The sequence below is a fragment of the Oryctolagus cuniculus genome, chromosome 1 (assembly GCF_964237555.1).
Source record: "Oryctolagus cuniculus chromosome 1, mOryCun1.1, whole genome shotgun sequence".
NCBI lineage: Eukaryota > Metazoa > Chordata > Mammalia > Lagomorpha > Leporidae > Oryctolagus > Oryctolagus cuniculus.
In genome coordinates, this window is record NC_091432.1 from 41,292,725 (window position 1) to 41,316,260 (window position 23,536).

A 23,536-nucleotide genomic window follows, 5' to 3' on the forward strand; every position below is an offset into this window, starting at 1 on the left:
ATATGATTACACAGGAGCTTGGATTCTTTCCACCCACATGTGAGATCCTGATGGATTTTTGGACTCTTAGCTTTTAACTGGCCTAGCCCCAGCTGTTGAATGCATTTGGGAGTGAACCAGTGTCTCTTTTCCTTCTCTCTGTCAAGCTGGCTTCCCAATAAATAAATTAATAAGTCTTTTGAATAAATAAACGAAATTTCCAATTAAATGATGGGTTTCATTGAATGTCAAATATATTTCTAAAGAACCTTTATTATTTTTTTTTTTTGGACAGGCAGAGTGGACAGTGAGAGAGAGAGAGACAAAGAGAAAGGTCCTCCTTTTCTGTTGGTTCACCCTCCAATGGCCACTGTGGCTGGCGCACTGTGACCGGCGCACCATACTTATCCAAAGACAGGAGCCAGGTGCCTCTCCCGGTCTCCCATGCGGGTGTAGGACCCAAGGACTTGGGCCATCCTCCACTGCACTCCCAGGCCACAGCAGAGAGCTGGACAGGAAGAGGAGCAACTGTGACAGAATCTGGTGCCCCTACCGGGTCTACAACTCGGTGTGTCGGCGCTGCAGGCGGAGGATTAGCCTATTGCGCCGCGGCTCCGGCCTAGAACCTTTATTTTAAAAGATTTATATATTTACTTGAAAGCCACCTCATACAGAAATAAAAAAAAGAAAATTCTGGCTAAGATGTGGGGAAATGGTTCCCTAACCCATTGTTGATGGGATTGCAAACTACTACAGTCATTGTGGAAGACAGTATGGTGATTCCTCAGAAAACTGAAAATACATCTAACATATGACCCAGCCATCCCTCTCCTTTGATTTTGCCCAAAAGAAATGAAATCAGCATTTGAAAGGATTATCTGCATACCCATGTTTATTATTGCAGCTGAATTCACAATAGTTAAGATATGGAATTAATCTAGACGTTCATCAATTTATAACTGGATAAAGAAATAGCGGTTTACTTACACTATGGAATGCTACTGAATGCTAATGAAATACTGTCTTTTGCAACAACATGGATGCAACTGGAAAGCATCATAGTTGGTGAAATAGGCCAGATCCAAAAGACAAACACCATGTTTTCCCTGATATGTGGTAACTAATAGAGTCCAAAATATTGTAATGTTCATATATCATGAACAAAACTGACATTTTGGGAATTTACTATTGTTTAGAACCCTGTCTCTACTGTTGAGCAATACTGATTTTTTCTTCTTACAAAAAAATAAAAAAAGAAGCAATAAATTTAGAGCTGCACAGAGAGAGACAAAGAGACAGAGAGACACACAGAGAGAAAGGTATCTTCTATCCTATGGTTTACTCTCCAAATGGCCACAGTGGCCAAGGCTGGGCCAAGCATAAGCCAAGAGCCAAGAGTTTCATCTAGGTCATGCACTTGAGTGACAGGGGCACAAGAAAATTTGGTCATCTTCTACTGTTTTCCCAATCTATTAGTAGAATGCTGGATCAGAGTGGAACAGCTGGTACACATTTGAGCACCCAAATGGGATGCCAATGTCACAGGTGGTAGCAGTAGCCACTGTGCCACAACACTGACACCCAAGAAAGCCAATATTTTAGATATAAATACGTTAAGAATTTGCTTTTGGATGAGGCTTCACACTGTGCAAGGGATTAGATTTTGAAAATGATGGTGGGACATGGTCCAAGATTTCCACTTACTTGCAATAGGCCATGTAACTCCCTGTAGAAAGTACTTTAATTGTTTTTTTTAATTAATTAATTTATTTGAAAGGAAGAATTGAGAGAGAGAAAGAGAAAGAGAGACAGAGACAGAGAAAGGGAGAGAGAATCTTCGAACTGCTGGTCCATTCCCCAATGGCTATAACGGCCAGACCTGAGTTTGTCTGAAGTTAGGAGCCAAGAGATTCTTCTTGGGTCTCCCAAGTGAGTGTCATGACCATCTCTGCTACTCTCCCTGGCACATTAGCATGGAACTGGATCAGAAGTGGAATAGCTGTGACTCAAACTGGTGCCCATATGAAACACTGGCACTGCAGGTGGTGACTTTACCAGCAATGCCACAATGCTGGCCCCTTTAATTGTTTTCTGATATGTGAATTTCATCTAACATAATGTGTCGAATTTTGAAGTTCCTTGAGAATTATCTCTTGAATGGAATGAATTGTGCTTTACCTTGTTGATAAGCTAGAACTTAAAGAGTGAATTTTCATTTTCCTGTATGCAGGACTTAATTTGGGATTTAATTTTGGGATATTTTTCCCCAAACATAGACACTAAGAGATGAAACATCTAAATAAGGAAAAATGACATAACTTATTTTAAAATTATAATGAGGCCGGTTCCGCGGCTCAATAGGCTGATCCTACGTCTGCGGCGCTGGCACACCAGGTTCTAGTCCCGGTCAGGGCACCGGATTCTGTTGTGGTTGCCCCTCTTCCAGTCCAGCTCTCTGCTGTGGCCCGGGAGTGCAGTGGAGGATGGCCCAAGTGCTTGGGCCCTGCACCCCATGGGAGACCAGGAGAAGCACCTGGCTCCCAACTTCAGATCAGCGCGGTGCGCTGGCCGCAGTGCACCGGCCACAGCGGCCATTGGAGGGTGAACCAACGGTAAAGGAAGACCTTTCTCTCTGTCTCTCTCTCTCTCTCTCTCTCTCACTGTTCACTCTGTCTCTCAAAAAAAAATTATAATGAAAATACTTTGTTTCAGAAAATTATTAGCATGAAAAGTAAAATAAAATCTTACTATAATATTAATTAAGGTTTGTTAGAGCTATTAAGTATAAGGCATTGATAGCCAATAACTTAAAATGCCACAATACCTTCAATATAAATGTTGGAAAAAAACTGACTTTCTACTTTTCCTTTGAGATAACAAGAAGATTCATGATGCTGTGCCCCTTGGGATTCCACGAAAATTATTTTTATGTCCGTACTATCTAAACAGAAGATTAACTATCAGTCCCATCTCAGACTTGCCTAACAGCAAAAACACTTATTTTTCTGTTAGTCTGCTACATTAAAATAAAACAGAATAACAACAACAAAAGAACTAGAGTAGATAATTAATGCAGCCAATATTTTCTTAGAGCATATGTAGTTATTTCAGACTTCCTGTCTCTACATACATCATTAATGCAATGTAGTGATAATTTGCATTTTGCAGTTGAAAAAATGACACAGAGTTTTTGGAACTCACTCAAGAGCTGGAAGAGCCAGGATTAAATCCAGAACCTTTAAGAATTCAAAAGACTTTGCAAACAATATTATGATAAAAAAGTAAAATTCCATTTTTCTAAGAATAATAGCTAACATTTAGTGGGCACTTATGTACCAGGCACTGTTGTGAGTTGATATATTACTTGTATTAACTCATTACATTCTCAAATAACATTACAATGAGAAGTCATCAATTTCATTTTACAGATGAGGAAGAAAATGACAAAATTTGCCTATCATATCCAAAACCATAATACTGCAGTTGACAAAGATCATCTTGGACACAGCAGGCTGTGATCCAAATTCTCTGCTTTTAAATAATGCACACTTTTGCCTTTTGTATGGGTTTAGGATAAAGAGAGGGAGCACAGTTGTGAATAAAATACAGTCTTAATAAATGACTAAAATTAATATGATCAATCCAAGGCCTCCCATCTCTCTTATTACACAGAATATTTGAGTCTACTTATGCTACAGTGAAATGCATAACTTTAAATGAGAAAAATTTTATACCCCATTAAGTAAAAACACAGTTTGCACTCATTAAATTGCATATTAAGGAGAAATAAAAATAAACAAAATGTGGGATTTTTATTTATTTTTGGTATGTTTCTTGGGTCCACTACTATATGTTCAGCCTCCTTTCCTCTCTCTTTTTGTCTTACAATGTTAAAAGACAGCTAAGTTTAAATAATAAACAAGAAAAATCAAACTAGAATTAGAATCACTGCACCTGCTGATCAGCTGAAAGTATCTGCATAGTGTCAAGTTGCTGTTTGCATATACTTCACTGACTGAAAAGATCAGTCATGCCCAGGATCCTTGTGATTTTCAGAGCAAGTCAAGAAAGGGAAACTGATTTTCTTATTTTGAAGTCCCATGGAACAGGAGTCTTTTTGTCATCAACAAAATGAAACACTTTCTAAGAAGTAACTGTTATTTCCCTCATATTTGACACAAATCTAACTTTGAGGTTCCTTTCTCGCCTCTCTTCACTATACCATACATTTCAGCAAGTTTCTATGGCAAGTTATTGAGCTGTGATGCCAGTCCAAACTGTCCCCACCCTTGGTGCGACATTTTTTCCTAATAAATACAACATTCTTAGCTTACATTGATTTCTTTCTTCTTAAGAACATTTTTCTTTAGTTTCAATTCAAAATCTCTTTCTTTAAATATTTTAGATAAAAGTTCTGAACAGGTAGACAGAGTGGTAGATGCTACAGACACTAGTATTGGCTCCCATCTCTGTTTCCCTCCCCTCCTTCTTGGCTCAAGATACAAAATGCCACCTGTGCTAATCAATGGTCCCCCTTGCCAAGTATCAACAGTCTCAGGCCTGGAAACAATTGGATACACACTCATGAAGCCTATTAGCTTTCACCATGCTCCAGGGAATTCCAATTACGGTACTGAACCTCAGTGACTCTTTCAGCCATTTCACCAGGGTGCACTAACATCTTGAGGCTGGTTTCCACCACAGTCTGTCTTCTCTCCACCTAGATTTGCATCCTGAAGAAGACAGCAGACCCTCCAGGCCACAACACAGGAAGAAGAGAAGGATGTCCTTAGTCCACATGTTTATATATACTTAGTATAGCATCACAAGTCAATCTGAGCTGGTCCAGTGGTAGCCTTTTCTACTGTGGTCCACTGGACAGCACTTTATCCTGTGCCCTGTCCCACAGTCAGGATATGCTAGAATATGCTCTAAATGAGAACAATGCTAGAATGGTTCCAAGTAGCTTAGCAAGAGTTTAGGCATTAGGCAGAGTTGGCATGATCACAGCTGTAACTGTGCCAAAACAGATTTTACTGACTTAAGCCCATGGAAGAGAGCAAGAGGACATCTCTGGGTTCTGCTTTCACCTGTGATTACTATGTAGTCCTCAGAGGTACACAACACTTCCCACCATTTCCAACCAGATCACCTGTACTCAAAAGATAGAAGAGGCATCTTAAACTCAATCACAGGTGAGAATGAAGGTGCCACTTAAGAAGCAAAACAGTGTGGAGACTCTTATCCAGTCTCTGGATCCCCCTAGATGTCTCTGGAGAGCAGCCCTCTCAAATGTCAGATGCTTAATCACATGACCCCTGAGGAATTCCTATTAGCACACTGGCACTGGGGAGAGGCAACACCAGTTCTGCAGAGGGGTCAGAGAAGAAAGGCTGGGTTATAAATGCATGTCCACTAAGGCTCTATACCTCTCTAAAAACTCGAGTAAGTAAGATATTTCAGGGCCAGAGGAACGAGCAGAAAGGGAAAGACTTGGCAGGAAAACCAAGAATAGACCTGTGACTGCTGGATTGCATTGTGTACTGAATTCCTTGCTCAAGGCCAACAACATGTGCTGTTCCAAGTCTAACCCAGGACCCATGAGGGGACAGGGATAAGACTGGCTTTCAGTTCCTGCATGATCAGTTTGTATGACTTGTGACATCCTCCTAAATGCTTAAGGAAAGGACTCTGGGATGCTCTACTGATGACTTGATTTGTCAGAATAAAGTATTGTTCTCTTTGCTATCAATCATCCGGTGACTGAAAGTCAAAGCCTCATACATCATGGTCCACACTTCCACATTGTCTCCCATTGTCACTGCCCTGTTAAAAATGACATGCAGAACCTGATGGCAGACTGGGGGAGCTTGATAAAGGTGTTCTAAAGAACAAGCCAAAAATACTTCCAGTGCTAATGAAGAAAGTACAGCCATCCATGCCTTCAAAGGCAAGTTCATTCTTTTACATCTCTCCAAGTTCACCGACGGCTCATTCAATTTCAGCATTAATAATAGCTTTCATATTCCTGATGACAGAACCAACAGAACCTGTGGAATCGCCAATACAACACTGATGTCAATGTAATCCTGTATACCATCTCCTTGGCTGACTCCTCAATCAGTGCATTTACCACAGGCTGCTCCTGCGAGGCAAATGCTAAGGGCTTCGCAAATGACAACATAAACCCTAGTTTGAGGTATGTTTCTTCAGAAAAGCATCCTTGTGCTAAGCTTTCATATATTGAATGTTACTCAAATCAATCTCATTGAAAGTCATCAGTATTGCACATGTATTCTAAGTTTCCTTTAGATGCTGAACAATGCACTGTCACATCTTGTTTATTTTCTCCTGATCTTCTGCAACTGTGTCCCTAACAGCTTTCTCCCACTTGACATCTTTCTGCCTCTGTGACAGACTTCGCAAATGCTGAGTTTTGGCTTAATCATATCATTCTTTTTTTTCTTTCATTTCTATTTTTTAATTTTTTTAATTTTTTATTTAGTAAATATAAATTTCCAAAGTACAGTTTATGGATTACATTGGCTTCCCCCCCTCCATAATTTCCCTCCCACTCGCACCCCTCCCATCTCCCGCACCCTCTCCCCTTCCATTCACATCAAGATTTCTTAAACACAGCTATTGTTCTGAAGAAGCAAACACTGAAGACATTACTGTTATTAATGACAACTTTCCTACCGTCAGAGCAAACTGGTTCCTGAAATTAGGAAATTCTGGGCAGGTAGCACCTCCATAGAGGGCAGTTACACATCTGGCAGGAAGAGAGTGAGTGGCTGAATGCCAGGACATGCGACAGCATTATGGCAGCAGACCCACTGATTCTTCTTTATTTTTCTTTTCTTTCCTTCTGCAAATAAGATAGTGCCTATCCAATACTGGTGTGATGCTTGAAGGTCTAACCTAACATTACTGTTCCATGAAGTTTTTCCCAAAATGGCAGTAAGTTTAATGATCTTTGACACTCCCCTCAATGACCCCTTCCCCAAAGCTAATATATAAAGGGCTTCCAATACAGTTAACATCTTGAAATTAATTTGGAGCCATCCTATCCTGGTTACTAGACTGTGGACCTGGTAATATGTCTTCCAACTTTGTTTAAATGCCCACTGTAGCTTTGTTGAATAAGAGAGGATGTTAAATAATAAATGCAAATACTCTCTTTCTAAGTTCCATATACAAAAGAAACATTAACAAGTTAAGGGAAATTGGTAAAAGTTAATTTAGATCAGATGATTTCAAATGCTGGTTCTTACTAGCACTCAAGTGTGTGTAGAAAACTTAAATTAAGCACAAGATAAAAGGATAAAAAGCCCTTTCAAGTTAGATTAACTAAATAACTAGAAAAGTACAACCTAAATTGTGGCCCATAGACCATCAAAGTCAGTAGCATGTAGGGACTTTGTGTGAAATGGAGAATCTCATGTCCCCACCCAGAACTACTGAATCTGAATCTTTTTTAACATGGCACACAGAGGTCTAGGTTGTGGCACAGCAGGTTAAGCTGCAGCTTTTGACACCAGCATTCAATATCAGGATAGCAGATTGAGTCCCTGATCCTCTACTTCTGTTTTAGCTCCCTGCTAATGAGTTTGGAAAAGCAATAAATGATGGCTCAAATGCTTGAGCCCCTGCCACTCATTGGGGAATAAGCAAGCAGATGGAAGATCTCTTGCTGTCTCTCCTTCTCTCTGTATTGCACTAATTTCCAAATAAATAAATAAACAAATAAACAAATAAATTCTTATTTTAAAAAAGATAAACAGATATCTCCTCCCTATGTTAAAATTGCTGAAACACCCGCAGAGAAACTTCATTCTGTCTAACTAAAGATGAATAATCTCTTTAGAAGAGCTAGACTAGAACAAGTAATCTACATGACTGGGCTTCATTTTTACTAAACACTAGCAGACAGACATAATAACAACATTCATCCAATACATAAGTAAAAGGATTCAAATCAGCTAAAATATTGATATGGGATTACCACCTCTCCCCAACCCATATAAATTATAATCAAATTTAATATATGAGGAAAGGGGGTTGGTGTAATATTTAGTTAAAACAGTTTCTGCCTGATTTGAAAAAAGTTCAGAGAACTATTTCAATAATATTATTTTAGAAGACTTCACAAATTTTAATGTATAAATTATGAGCATATCAAACATATCCATGATAGAACCAAACTGAATTATTATAACAAAGGCATCATATACCTCTAAGGTTACAGACACTTTTCCTTTATTATGATCACAAACAATGTTAGAACAGTTGAATAGAAAAATATTATCTTTCAGATCTTTGTCTCCATTCACAGGTAAACTGCATTTGTATTAAGAAATAGCATTAGTTCTTGGTTTCTACATTGATTTCTTTTCTTTAAAAATATACAAAATAATTTATATCTCAAAATTTATTAAATCTTTAGACCTTGATAAATATTAAAAATCCATGAATTGCCTCTCTCCAAAATATTCTCAAAATCTGTTTGCCTTTATTTATAAATAAATAAAACAAATATATTTACCAAAAAAGAAAACACTTTACCCCTAGCTTCAAGATGACTTATTAAGTAGCATTAAGTAGGAAAGAGGAGACTAGAGGGTATTTTTACATATCCCAGAGTTGGAAAGTAGTAGGGCCTCAGTTATTGCGTGAAATATATTTTTCAAAAGAACATAGGAATAATATATGATTAGATTTAGGGAAAGTGAACTGATACTATCTGAAGAAATAAATTTAGCTAGGGAAAATAAAAATAATTCATTAAAATGGAATATGTATAAAATATTTTGTAAAATGCATTTTCGTGTGTAAAATCATCTGATCTTATTAAATAAATTTGAAGTGTGGGTATTAATCTTATCCATATTTTACTGACAGAAAAATTGACATCCAACAAATGACCTTACTTATGCTCTTTTTCCATTTAACTGAAATAGTTAATAAAAAATCCAGATGCCATCATATCAATTATACATTCTTCTAAATACATAAACCTACATTTAGTAAACAAAAAAGAAAAGGACAAAAAATTCAGTCGATGGGCTTGGGCTTGACATAAGTAAGAATTTTTATATATGGATTAGTCAGAGTTGCAGAAAAAATTTCCTAGTAGTACTTTTTCCCTTGAAACACAAGATGCCGTCCTGAGCCCAATAGCAATTATTTTTTAATTGCACCCTGTGGTTTTCCTGATTTGTTGTCAGAAGCACTGATTAAACAAAATTACCTACTCAAGATACAAAGAGTTCTAGCAAATTATATATCTCATGCACGTTTCTATCCTTATGGAATTTTTATACTCTTACTTCTTGAAGTTGTGTAACAATGGTTGGGGGAAGAGTGGTAAAACATGAGAGTTGGGAATTTGACAAAAGTATTACATAATTCAAATGAAAAAAGCATACAAGTGTGGGTGAATATAAATTCTGACTTCTAACTAAATGGCATGAAATCAGAGCACTGAAATACTTTCTATTATCTTCTCATATCCTGCACTTGACTTTGTCCTTCCAGTTTATTTCATGACCAGCATTAATTTAGTTCTGTTCTTGGTTAAAACCACAAATGTTCCTGGAAGAGAAAATTCCTTAAATGATAAACCTAAACTCTACATCTAAAGTGAGCATAGGCAAGTGAGTATAGACAAAAGGATGAGAAGATACAAAGAATGAAGAAAGAACCACATCAAGAGGATTAAGTGGATAAACCACACACTAGGTTATAGACAAGACACTGGCATATCTGTGAAAATCCAGTAGTAAATGAAGGGTCCTTTAAAAATTCATGACTGCCCCGTGCTGCGGCTCACTAGGCCAATCCTACGCCTGCAGCACCGGCACCCCGGGTTCTCGTCCCAGTTGGGGTGCCGGATTCTGTCCCGGTTGCTCCTCTTCCAATCCAGCTCTCTGCTGTGGCCCGGGAGGGCAGTGGAGGATGGCCCAGGTCCTAGGGCCCTGCACCCGCATGGGAGACCAGGAGGAAGCACCTGGCTCCTGGCTTCAGATCAGCGCGGTGCACTGGCCACAATGCGCTGGCCATAGGGCCACTTGGGGGATGAACCAATGGGAAAAGGAAGGCCTTTCTCTCTGTCTCACTGTCTCTTTTCTCACTGTCTAACTCTGCCTGTCAAAAAAAAAAAAAAAAAATCATGACTATAGGGCTGGTGCTGTGGTTTAGTGGGTAAAACCACTGCCTGCAGTGGGGGTACCTATATGGGTGCCTGTTCGAGTCCCAGCTGCTCCACTTCCAATTCAGCTTTCTGCTATGGCCTGGGAAAGCAGTAGAGGATGGCCCAGTTCCTTGGGACCCTGCTCCTGCATGGGAAACCCAGAGGAAGCTCCTGGCTCCTGGCTTCCGATTGGCACAGCTCAGGCCATTGCAGCCAGTAGGGGAGTGAACCAGTGGATGGAACACCTCTCTCTCTCTCTCTGCCTCTCCTCTCTCTCTAACTCTGACTTTCAAATAAATAATAACTAAATCCTATTAAAAAATTCATGACTGTGCATTATGAAAAAACTATGTACACACTTCAAACTAATTGCACCAAAGAAAAATCATAATTCCACTATAAAAATCGTGGCTTGGGGCTGGCACTGTGGTGCAGTAGGTTAATTCTCCTGTGCGGCCGACATCCCATGTGGGCACCGGTCCTAGTCCCGACTGCTCCTCTTCCAATCCAGCTCTCTGCTGTGGCCTGGGAAAGCAGTAGAAGATGGCCCAAGTCCTTGGGCCCCTGCACCCATGTAGGAGACCTGGAGGAAGCACCTGGCTCCTGGCTTCGGATCGGCACAGCTCCAGCTGTTGCAGCCATTTGGGGCGTGAACCAACAGAATGAAGACCTTTCTCTCTGTTTCTCCCTCTTGCTGTCTGTAACTCTACCTCTCAATTAAATAAATAAAATATTTAAAGAAAAAATCGTGGCTATATTAGGAAGTGATAAGGAGTTTTCCAATACTTAGGATTTTGCAAAACGAAAAAAAGTATTGGAATGTTGTGATCCATAATCACTGAATGTTGAAATGAGAGGAAACGCTGCTGGGGAGATTTGCCGACATTTTGTAACAGATCAGCATCAGTGTTGTTACAGGACCATTTCAACATAAGGGGTTATTCTCATAAAGGTTTAGATAATAATTGATTGAGTTGTTTCTCAAATGGGGTGCGTTATATCCAAAAAAATGAAGTATTGTGGGGGCTCAAATACATGAAAGTTTTCTTTGGAACGTCAAATCTAGTCACAATGATGGACCACTGGTAAAAAAAGGTTCAGTTTGTACTTCCGAGTGATTCTGCTCTTGCTACATAGCTCTAAACTCCTTTTTACAAACTATGAAATTTATGGCAAACTCTTTTTATTTAATTGCTTTAAACTATATCTGTTGCAGCAGCTTTCTATGTAATTACTTTCCAGGGTAATTGGCTTCTTTTCTTTTATTGTGCGTAGGTTAACAAATACCCTTGTAACTGAGCAACAGTAATGAAATGAAGTGAAATAAATCAAGCAAATTCACAATTGCGCTTTTGAAAAGTCTTCTGCCATGACAGAAAGAGAACATCTCAATATATTGCCACAAGAAGAAATATTAAAAGGAGAACAATAACTTGTCCTTACAAATTACTTGGCATCACCATTAGGGTAAAGTATATAGAAAACAAGACACTCTTAAAAATTGCACAATGAATGAAATTGCTGTGTGTTTTGTCTATGCTTCTTGAAATTCTATGTCCATAGTAAAAAAAAAAATTGTTTATAATAGAGATGGTTCTGTAATTGTTCTATATTTTAATTAGAAATGAGAGCTTTTGAGGTTGTAATCCATCCCTGAACAATACTTTCAGTTTGCTCAAACTGATCCTACGAAAGGCCAGAATTTCTAATCTGCAGTTTCAGAACTTAGAATGAGTTATGATTAGAAACATGTGTTGAACTTTCCTTGAGCTCAGAAGAAACAGATGTCTCACCTAAAAAAAAAAAAAACAACCTGGATTTTTTAAATGTGCTTTAAAATGAAGTATTTAGAATCTAAATGCTTATACAGATCATATATATATCATATATATATGATATATATATATATATATATAGGAATACTACCAAGCCATTAAAAAAGAAAGCTACCCTGTCTTTGCAACTAAATGGATGAGATCAGAGATCATTGTTCTTAGTGAAATAAGGCAAACCTATCCAAAAAATCATGTTTTCCCTTGTATGTGTCAGCTAATATCTAGATCGCAAAAAAGATAATTTATGTGCATGAAATGTACATCTTGATATTTGATTATTTTTATAGCTAAATAGTCTTTCTGCTTTCTACTTGTTGAATTCTATTTTTGGTAGAGGATTAAGCTTGTGATTATAAAGCAAATTGAAATTATGTTATAGCATATTATTAAAAGAAAAATAAGAGGGGCCGCCATTGCAGTGTAATGAGAGGCAGTAGATGCAGGAAGAGAAAGACAGAACAAAGAAAGCCTTGGTTACTGACTTCCCAGGCAAGCTCCTACAAGGCTCAGATTTTTGTCTGCTGATCACCAGGCATCCATTCTAACACTACAAATGTGTACTTTCTTCATGATGATGCTGATGGTAGGATGGAAAGATAACAGCAACAATTTCACAGATTGATAATGGATTGAATAGGATTATCTCATGTACTCCTCACAGTAACTACCCAAGTCAGGATATTATTATCCTCATTCTACAGATGAGAAAGCTAAAAGCTCAATGATGATTAACATCTTGGCCAAAGTTAAATCACAGAACCAGGGCTGGCATAGTGGCACAGCAGGTAAAGCAGCCACCTGTGATGCCAATGTCCCATATGGATACAGGTTTGAGTCCTGTCTGCTCCACTTCCAATCCAGCTCCCTGTTAATAACCTGGGAAAAGCAGCAGAAGATGGCCCAGGTGTTTGGAGTCCTGCTATCCACATGGGAGACCTGGAAGAAACTCCTGGATCCTGACTGTTGCAGCCATTTGAGCAGTGAATCAGCAGGTGCAAGATATCTCTCTCTCTCTCTCTCTCTCTGTACCTCATGTCCTCTGTAACTCTGACTTTCAAGTATATAAATAAAATCTTTAAAACGAAAAATAAGAAAGGAAGTAAGAGGAAGATTGAAGGGTTGGCTGGAAAGTATCATTATATTCTTAAAACTGTTTATATGAAATACAGAAAATCTGTGCTCTTTAAATAAATAAATAAATAAATTCATATATATGTATAAAAGAAATAGAAAGGATGTACTTTAAAGACATTATTTAAAGTTATAAACACCTTTATAACATTAGTATTAAATTTATTACAAACTTAGCAATTATAGAATACTACTTATTTTTCCAATAAGTGAACAGATTAAGAAGAAACACAGAAATTGGAACAAGCATGATTTACATCTTGTGAAAAGAAAAGAAAGCTTATTTTACCATTGATTCAAAGGCTTAGAATAGTGAAAGGTAAGGGTCAGCATGAAAGCAGGAATGCAAACTGGTAAAGCCACCATGGAAGTCAGTCTGGAGATTCCTCAGAAACCTGAATATAGCCCTACCATACAACCCAGCCATCCCACTCCTTGGCATTTACCCAAAGGAAATAAAATTACCCAAAGAAATTAAATTACGCAAAGGAAATAAAATTACCTAAAGAAAATTAAATTACCCAAAGGAAATAAAATTGGCAAATAAAAGAGTTGTCTGCACCTCAATGTTTATTGCAGCTCAGTTCACAATAGCTAAGACCTGGAATCAACCTAAATGCTCATCAACAGAAGACTGGATAAAGAAATCATGGGATATGTACTCTATAGAATACTATACTGCAGTAAAAAACAATGAAATTCAGTCATTTGCAACAAAATGAAAATCTGGAACACATCATGCTGAGTGAAATAAGCCAGTCCCAAAGGGACAAATATCATATGTTTTCCCTGATCCGTGACAACTAACTGAGCACCTAGAAGGAAACATGTTGAAGTGAAATGGAACACTATGAGAAACAGTGACTTGATCAGCCCTTGTCCTGACTGTCAAGGAACAACTTATTCTGTTTAGTATTTCTTTGTTCTACTTAATACCATTGCTTGAACTCTAATTAACACACAAGTATTCTTAGGTGTTTAAATTTAACTGAAAAATGATCTCTGTTAAATATAAGAATGGAAATAAGAGAGGGAGGAGATACACAGTAGGAACATGCTCACTCGGACTTATCCCTAATTGTAGAACTAGCAACGTGCCAGGGGATTCCAATTCAATCCCATCAAGGTGGCATGTACCAATTCCATCTCACTAGTCAAAGTGATTAGTTTCAGTTCATAATTGATCTTAATGATAGGATTAAGTGTCAAAGGGATCACATAAACAAGACTAGTGTCTGCTAATACTAACTGATAGAATTAAAAAGGAGAGAACAATCCAACATGGGAAGCGGGATACACAGCAGACTCATAGAATGGCAGATGTCCTAAACAGCACTCTGGCCTCAAATAAGCCCTTAAGGCATTCGGATCTGGCTGTGAGTGAGATCCCAGCGAAAGAACAGGCCATCAAAGAAGGAGGTACCTTTCTCTGAAGGGAGGAGAGAAGTTCCACTTGACAATGGCCTTTCCTAAATAAGATCGGAGTTGGCGAACTTAACTTAAGAGGCTTGCACAGCCTTGGCAGCTCATGACAAGAGCCTAAGGTGATTACTGATGCCATAAACAAGAGTGTCAATTGTTAAGTCAACAACAGGAGTCACTGTGCACTTACTCCCCATGTAGGATCTCTGTCCTTAATGTGCTGTACTATGTGAATTAACAGTAAAACTACTACTCAAACAGTACTTTATACTTTGTGTTTCTATGTGAGTGCAAACTGTTGAAATCTTTAGTTAGTATATACTAAGTTGATCTTCTGTATATAAAGATAATTGAAAATGAATCTTAATAAAGAATGGGATGGAGAGGGGGTGGGAAATAGGATGGTTGGGTTTGGAGGGAGGTTATGGGGGAAAAGCTGCTATAATCCAAATGTTGTACTTTGGAAATTTATATTTATTAAATAAAAGTTAAAAATAAATTATTCATTGAGAAAAAAAAAAGAAAGCAGTGATTCTTTTTCTTTCTTTCTTTCTTTTTTTTTTTTTTTTTTTTTGGACTGGCAGATTTAGATAGTGAGAGAGCGAGACAAAGAGAAAGGTCTTCCTTTTTCCGTTGGTTCACCCCCCAAGTAGCCGCTATAGCCAGCGCATTGCAGCTGGCACGCTGCGCTGATCCAAAGCCAGGAGCCAGGTACTTCCTCTTGGTCTCCCATGCAGGTGCAGGGCCCAAGGACCTAGGCCATCCTCCACTGCACTCCCGGGCCACAGTAGAGAGCTGGACTGGAAGAGAAGCAACCAGGACAGAAACTGGCACCCCGACCTGGACTAGAACCTGGAGCGCCGGTGCCACAGGTGGAGGATTAGCCAAGTGAGCTGCAGCACCAGCCTAGCAGTGATTCTTAAACTACTAAACTTTGTATGCATACAGATTATCTCATAATCTGATAAATTTTACCAACTCACCTTCAAGAAAAATTTCATATCCTACTCAATAAAATTTATGGACAAATTCTGGGCTGTCAGTATCTTTCTGAAAATCATCAATTAATCCTAAATCCATCACTTAATCATGAAGGTACATTGTAAATGGAAAGAACATTTTGCCAGGGCCTGATAGATAATACATGCATTAAAATATTTTTGAATAAATGAATGAAAATTAAGTGAGGAGACCTAGATACATGATTATCAATAATTCACTTAAAATGCTGGACTTTTCTTCACCCAAATCCCCTTAAAATCCATGTATTTCCAGTGCTTTTCAATATTTGATGAATCCCTGTAGTTTTCTGGAGAAAATGTTTATTAATTGTAATATGTCAAAGTCTGAAAAGAAACATGTAATATTTTAAAATCTATCTGCTCCAATATTTAGTGAATAATAAAACAATGAGATGAGTTGGTTTTATGCAATAGGTTGAAATGTTGAATTTATTTGGCAAAGCAATTAATGTTCTCTTGTTTCTTACCCATAGAACATACCCCTAAGCTGTGTGCTCTTTAGAACTGGTGGGTAGTTTGGTGGGGAGAGTTTGGCCTACTGGGTGAGCTACTGCTTAGAAAACCCACATTCCATTTTAGAGTGCCTAACTCAGTCCTTGCTATCATCCTAATTCCATGCTCCTGCTAATGTACACTCTGGGAGGCAGCAGATAATGACACAGATGCTAGGTCCCTGGAACCTATGTGGGAGTACAAGAGTGAGTTTCTTGCTTCATTCTGGCCCAGGCTTTGGGGAGTGAACCATCAGATGAGAGACTTTGTCTCCTTCTCTCCTACTCTTGATGTTTCTCAAATAAATGAAATAAAATGAATTTAAATTGGTAATGTGAATCTCAAGAAAATGTGTTTTCTTAGAAAAGACAAGCAAATGTCTATCTTAGATGCATCATAAATTTTGACTGACAACACTTAACATTTTAAGGAAATGTTTTGCATTTTAGTTAGCAAAAGGTACTATGGATTTTAATTCTTGTATCAAGCCTTATTTCTGGCTTTACGTGATTGAATTTGAATATAGGAATGTATTAGAAAATATTTCTAAACAAATCTCCTATGAATCATCAGCAGAACTGGAACACAATGGAAATAAATGTGACAGAGTGGAGTTGAAAGATTTAACTTAGTGTATAATTCTAGCACTAGCTAGTCCAATGATTTTGAATAGCTCCTGTAACTTGTTTGGGTTTTAGTTTGCTAATCCATGATAATGGAAAGTATCACATAATCTACTGGCCCATATAATTATTTTGAGGCACTAATCAATGAAAACTGGAACACTTGAAGCTTATGGACTCATATAAGAAAATTAAATCAGTAAACCCTTCAGCCACTTTTGTAGAGCACCTATAATTTTGCAGCAAACATCTTTTACCCAGAGGTAAATTGGTATTTGTAGCAAATATATAGCTCTGAAGATACTTTTTCTCATTAAAGAATTGATTTAACATATGGATTTGATAAATATAATTTCATAATGGACAGATGCATAAAAATTAAGTCACACAACAGCTTTAAAATTAAGGCATAACTACTTCAAAATCTTCCCTCATAGATGACTCAAAAAATCATAAAATAATCTGACATTCTGGTGCCCAAATATGGAAATTCATGGAGCAACATTTCTGCTCAGAAACAGATGATAAGGAAATATCAAGTAGAATATGCCAAGTCTCTTGAGAAAATGCCACTGATTAGACTTGCTATTTTGATGTCTGAGTTTATATATTTATTTAAAATTTTGCTTATTTTATTTGACAGAGAGGGAGGAACAAAGAGATCTTCAATCCACTGATTCACTTCTTGAATGCCTGTAACACACAGGACTGTGCCAAGTTGAAGCTAGGAATCCAAAACTTTACCTGAGATTCTGACAAGGTAGGTAGTAGGAAACCGGGTACTTGGGTCATCATGTACTGCCTCCTAGGTGCACTTAGCAGGAAGCTGAATCAGGAGTAGCAGGATTTCAATATGACTTTAATGACAATAAACCAGGTCTCCAATATGAGGTTCAGGAGTTGCAAGCAATGGATATCAATATCTTCCCCTGATGTCTGAGTTTTTGAAAGGTTGAGTGCATCTGATCTAATACCACATATCCCAGAATAATCATACCAGCATTTTGATGCAATGGCATAAACATATGTTGTAGGCGTAGTTATCAATAAACTATGCAGTCTTGGAAGACATAATTGACCCAAGTCACTTATACTTAAAATAAATCAATATAAATAAATAAATACATAAATAAATAATCAAATAAAATTCATGCTGTTGGTATTATTCTGCTGGTAAGTTTGTTGTCCAAGTAACTATTTTCAGAGGCTTAAAATATCACACTTCTCTAGCCCTGGTTACTATCACTGTGAAACTGATCACACACCTTTTTCTCTCATTGTGATGGGGTGAGTTTCAGATTAAATAATGCACATCACAGCTCCAGATACAGTGTAAAGTATGTCAGGCCTGAGGAGACAATGCCCCAAAGTATTACACCCTGGCTTACTGAGGACTTTAACTTAAAGGGCATTGGAAAGTCTACATAAGGTCTCTCTCGAAACTTCTTCCCTCCTGCCTCTTCTGCACCTCCAAAACAATTCATAGAAACTGAAATCTTTCCTTCTCAAGGTGAGTCATAGAAACTAGAATGCTCTGCCCCAAAGACAAACCACGTAATCTAGGAATATCATCCCACCCTTCCTCTGCTTTTCTATGTTAAAGCTGGCCATAAAATAATTACTTCCTCTATCTGTCAGAAGACCCTGGTTCCAGAGAAATCCTACTCCACACCCATGAAAAACCAATACAACTCAGAAAGTCAGAAAGAATCTGAATAAACAGGCTCTATTAGCTTAACTCTACTTGGTCTATGAGCATTACATCACACCCTTTTGTCCACTGACATTTATACAAGGCTGTCTGTTCTGAGATCCTAAATGCAGGAATGAATCTTTTAGATTTGCATTCGTTATTAGTTACCTACTGTAGCATTGACTTTGGGTAAGCAACCTCCTTGCTTTAATTTCCACATACACACACTGAAAGCAAGAGTTTTCAAAAGGTACAAGGAAATATTCATTATATAAAAGACACATGGATTTCAAAAATTTTGCATCAAAATAAATTGATACTTTAATTTCATTTTCCAATAACTTTTTGGAAGACATTATATATGCATATATATACACTGATAAGCCCAATATCTTATACATACCCAAATTGTTTAGAAGAGAAAATGAGATAATCCTTATACAACACTTAGCAATATATCTTATAAGTGCATAGTTGGTAGTCAATATGATATTGAATCACAACTGTAAGGTTAATTGTCTGGCCGGCACCCTGGCTCAATAGGCTAATCCTCCGCTTTGCGGTGCCGGCACCTTGGGTTCTAGTCCCAGTCGGGGTGCCGGATTCTGTCCCGGTCACTCCTCTTCCTGTCCAGCTCTCTGCTGTGGCCCGGGAGTGCAGTGGAGGATGGCCCAAGTTTTTGGGCCCTGAACTCCCATGGGAGACCAGGGGAGAAGCACCTGGCTCCTGGCTTCATGTCAGCGCGGTGCGCCAGCCGCAGCGCGCCAGCCGCAGTGCGCCAGCCGCAGCAGCGGCCATTGGGGAGTGAACCAACAGAAAAGGAAGACCTTTCTCTCTGTCTCTCTCTCTCTCACTGTCCACTCTGCCTGTCAAAAAATAAAAATAAATAAAAAAATAAAAAAAGAAGGCCTGACCAAAGCAAACTGACATGTTGAACAAATCCTTCATAACTTGCATAAAAATTAGTAAATCCTCATAAACATGAAGTTCGGGAAATCTATTATAATTAAAATACATGTTTTGAAAGTTTACTACTAAACCTGTAGCTAATCTTTAATCTAGAGAACATGAAGTGTATTCAGAGATAATTTCCAATTAAATTTGACAATTACATCACCTTTTGAAAATCTAATGAAAAATTCAAATTGTCTCTCATTCCCTGTTGCATAGATAAGATGATAGACTGAATTTTTGGTGACTGGAGAATATTGTGAAAATTGTTTTGAATTTACTCAATCTAGTAAAATAAAAATAAGTAAAAGGAAATCAAATCACGTATTTTAAATGTTCAAATTGTCCAATGATCAAGTTTATGACAAAACAGTAATTTTAATCTCCCCAAACAAATAAATGTGTTGGTTTATTGTCTTTTTTAATTTATGTAATTACTTACCCACTTATATTTGTTCTTATATTTTTTAAAGTATTTGTTTATTTGAGCTGTGTGTCAGAGAGATAGGAAGAGAGATAGGGAGTGATATCTTCTATTCTCCAGTTCACTCCCCAAATGGCCTCAACAAGCCAGGACTGGGAGGGAGCCTACTGACAACAGCAGCCAGGAACTCCCTCTAGATCTCACAAATGGGTGACAGATGCACAAATATTTTAGCCATCATTCACTGCCTTCCTAGCTGCATTTGCCAGAAGTTGGTTGGAAGTGGAGCAGCTAGGACTCCAACTGGCTCTGTGATATGGGATGCCAGCATCATAAGCAGAGGTTTAACCCACTGTGCCACAACATTGGTCTCCATTTTTGTTTGTTTAATGAGAATACTCAGTACAAAGGAAATTGTAATTAAACTGAACCATGTACATATTTTAATGAAATCTTAAACTCTCTTAAAAGCAACCGATAATAGGGATCAATAACATTAACTGTTTTGAAGTAATTTTAGTTAACTGATAGCTAGAAATGTCAAATCAAAACTATAGAGCTCAAGTTACAAAGAAAAAAATATTTTTTCCGCATAAATCAAAGGTCTAATACATGCATATACAAATGTATACACGTATACAGATAAAGGAAAGGTTAAGTTACTTTTGGCACACCCATATAATTGAAGATGCAGCATTCAAATATATGTAAAATGGAAAGAACATCTTCAGATGGTGGATATTCAGCTAAGAGGTTAAGGTATTGGTGGAGACATCCACATCTCACATTAAAATACTTGGGTGACAGCAGAAAGAACGGGCCATCAAAGAAGGAGGTACCTTTCTCTGGAGGGAGGAGAGAACTTCCACTTTGACTGTGACGTTGTCTAAATAAGATCAGAGTTGGCAAACTCAAGAGGCTTCGATAGCCTTGGCAGCTCATGACAAGATCCTTGGGTGATAACTGACATCATAAATAAGAATGTCAATTGTTAAATCAACAACAGGAGTCACTGTGTACCTACTCCCCATGTAGGATCTCTGTCCTTAATGTGTTGTACTATGCGAATTAATGGGAAAACTACTACTCAAACAGTACTTTATACTTTGTGTGTCTGTGTGGGTGCAGTCTGTTGAAATTTTAGTATATACTAAATTGATCTTCTGTATATAAAGTTATTGAAAATGAATCTTGACCAGTGCCGTGGCTTTCTTGGCTAATCCTCTGCCTGCGGCGCTGGCACCCAGGGTTCTAGTCCCGGTTGGGGCACTGGGTACTAGTCTGGGTTGCTCCTCTTCCAGTCCAGCTCTCTGCTGTGGCCCGAGAGGGCAGTGGAGGATGACCCAAGTGCTTGGGCCCCTGCACCCGCATGGGAGACTGGGAAGAAGCACCTGGCTCCTGGATCCTGGCTTCGGATCGGTGCAGCGCCAACTGTAGTGGCCATTAGGGGAGTGAACCAACAGAAGGAAGACCTTTCTCTCTGTCTCTCTCTCACTGTCTATAACTCTCTCTCTGTGTCTCTCTTTCTCTCACTGTCTAACTCTGCCTGGCAAAAAAGAAAAAAAAAGAAAAAAAATGAATCTTGTTGAAGAATGGGATGGGAGAGGGAGTGGGAAATGGGTTGGTTGGGGGTGGGAGGGGGATTTTGGGGGGGAAAAGCCTCTATAATCCAAAAGTTGTACTTTGGAAATTTATATTTATTAAATGAAAGTTGAAAAAAAATACTTGGGTGATATATTTGCCTTCTGCTCCTGATTCTGGCTTCCTACTACTGAACACACTGGGAGGCAATTGTGATAATTCAAGAAATTGAGCTCCTGCCCCATATGGGAGATGTGAATTGAGTTCCCACTTCTGACTTTGTCCTGGCCTAGCACTGGCCATCATTGGTATTTAAGGAATAAACCAATAGATAATAGCTCTGCTTTGTCTTTCTGTATCTCAAAGAATTTTTTCCAAAGACATTTTTATGTTTTAAATTATTTAAAAAGAGAGCCGGCACCGCGGCTCACTAGGCTAATCCTCCAACTTGTGGCGCCGGTCGGGGCACCGGATTCTGTCCCAGTTGCCCCTCTTCCAGGCCAGCTCTCTGCTGTGGCCTGGGAAGGCAGTGGAGGATGGCCCAAGTCCTTGGGCCCTGCACCCCATGGGAGACCAGGAGAAGTACCTGGCTCCTGCCATCGGATCAACACAGTGTGCTGGCTGCAGCGCGCCAGCCACAGCGGCCATTGGAGGGTGAACCAACGGCAAAGGAAGACCTTTCTCTCTGTCTCTCTCACTGTCTACTCTGCCTGTCAAAAAAATAAAAATAAAATAAATTATTTAAAAAGAAAATATATATTACTTACAAAGCAGAGCATGTCTTGTGTATAAGGAAGTAGAAAAAATGAAATACGTAAAGAATCATTTGTATTTGTTCTGAATTATGGCATTTTAAGTATTTCTTTTTGGCTTTATGATTTTTGATAATTCCAAAATTTTTCTAGACAATAAATGAAACTCAATTAAAAGGCAATGTGATGTGCTGGGGCCTGTGCTGTGGACTAGCAGGTAAAGCCACCACTTACAATACCAGCATCCCACATGGTTGTCAGTTTGAGTCCTGGCTGCTCTGATTCTGATCCGGCTCCCTGCTAATGTGCCTGGGAAAGCAGTGGCAGATCTTGGCTCCTGGCTTCAGCACTGGCCATTGTAGCCATCTGGGGGAGTGAACCAACAGATAGAGAATCTCTCTTTCTCTATGTATCTCTCCACCTCCCTGGAACAGTGGCTTTCAAAGTAAATAAATATTTTTAAAATTGCTTATAAAATTAATAATTACAAATGGCAAATAAGTATTCTAGAGAATATGAATTCTAAATGGATTCAAGTAGGATACAGTCGTCAAAATGCTTGGCAAAAGTTTTTTTTTTTCTTTTGTCAAAAATGTTTATTGTGTTTGGTACCCTTTCCCAAGAAAAAGCCAACTGACAAATATTAATAATGGCACAGAATTTGTCATCCCATCTCACAGTTCCTCAACATATACCATTATGTTTTAAAATAAAATTCAAATGTTTTGGCTGCAAGCATTACTCTATCAAAGTCTACATTTACTAAAACCATCACATTTATTCAACATTGATGATATTTTTAGGGGAAACTATTTGAAATAGAATCTTCTACTCATCTCAGGTTTCAGCAAAGTAGCACCAATTGTAGATTCATTTTCCAAGGTATATTGAGGAATTTCTGTGGCCACATACTCTTCTGTGCAACATACTCTTACATGAGATCCCATTGTCTACTACCATATGTACTTTTAACTTAACACATATTCATTTAACACTAATGCATACCATTGATACAGCTCTAAAAAGAGCAGATCAGCTCACTGCTTTCAAGATCTATGATGATCACATCATAGCAGAAACCACTGACTGTGTCCCTATCACCAATTACCATCATTTCACTTTATATCTAAAAAACAATCTTTCACTATGAAAACAGACATTGCTAAAGTTTTACTTTTGCATAGATCCATGATTCAATTTGAAGAGACAGAATATGCTAACAGCATCCTAATTCATGCAACTTCATGATTTACAAATACACAGTTCTAATTTTGTATAAATGTGTTCCTCTCAAAGTGAGAGTGAAATAATAAGGCTTTAACATAATATATCTAATTCTGTAATTTTGAAGTAATAAAAATTTTCCACAAATCTTAATGTAGGTACTTTCTGAATGTTGATGTTTCTAATCTACATTTGACCAGTATATTACAAAGAAG

The 23,536-nt window shown here is 38.2% G+C and overlaps 1 protein-coding gene and 1 pseudogene across 2 annotated transcripts in view; both read right to left on the bottom strand.

Annotated features, from left to right (window-relative positions):
* LUZP2 (leucine zipper protein 2) overlaps positions 1–23,536 on the bottom strand; it is a 527,143-nt gene that overhangs the window by 126,501 nt on the left and 377,106 nt on the right. The gene's annotated exons all lie outside the window — the stretch shown is intronic.
* LOC138847628 (dihydrolipoyllysine-residue succinyltransferase component of 2-oxoglutarate dehydrogenase complex, mitochondrial pseudogene) lies at positions 287–23,208 on the bottom strand (annotated as a pseudogene).